The 419-nt window shown below is 43.4% G+C and overlaps 1 pseudogene; it reads left to right on the top strand.

The window, feature by feature from the left end:
- The window catches only part of LOC116699132 (epidermal retinol dehydrogenase 2-like), a 38,739-nt pseudogene that overhangs the window by 1,007 nt on the left and 37,313 nt on the right, over positions 1-419 (top strand).

The raw sequence follows: 419 nt of genomic DNA, 5'->3' as shown, positions 1-419 counted from the left end.
ATTTTGTGTATCCCACCCCCTAACATGCAAAGGATCTGTCCTGTCATCATGTGTGTTATTTTGTGTGTTAACCAGGTCACAATAAACAACCTGAAATAATTTGGAGAGGTCTGCTGTTGTCTAGCAAAAGTTACATGGGGGGTACCCAAAATATCAGGTGAAAAACGGCCTGATATTTTGGGTACCCCCTGTGTAATCTTTGCGATAAGAAGATAATAAGAAGACTTTGTATTTTTCTTCTTCTTTGATTTAAGGTCTGTTGCATGCTGGTGTGAAAATCACCTAGGTGGGCGGGCCTAGCATCAAACCAGAGGTTGACCCTGAAATATAGGGTGTAAGGAAAATGGCATAAGCGGGTTCAAGTCCCTGTTCGGACCAAAATACGGAGTGGGGACTGGTAGCTGGAGAGATGCCAGTTC

Source organism: Etheostoma spectabile, chromosome 12 (genome assembly GCF_008692095.1).
Source record: "Etheostoma spectabile isolate EspeVRDwgs_2016 chromosome 12, UIUC_Espe_1.0, whole genome shotgun sequence".
NCBI classification, from domain to species: Eukaryota; Metazoa; Chordata; class Actinopteri; order Perciformes; family Percidae; genus Etheostoma; species Etheostoma spectabile.
Note: the sequence above shows the minus strand (reverse complement) of the source record. Positions and strands in the feature narration are given on the sequence as shown.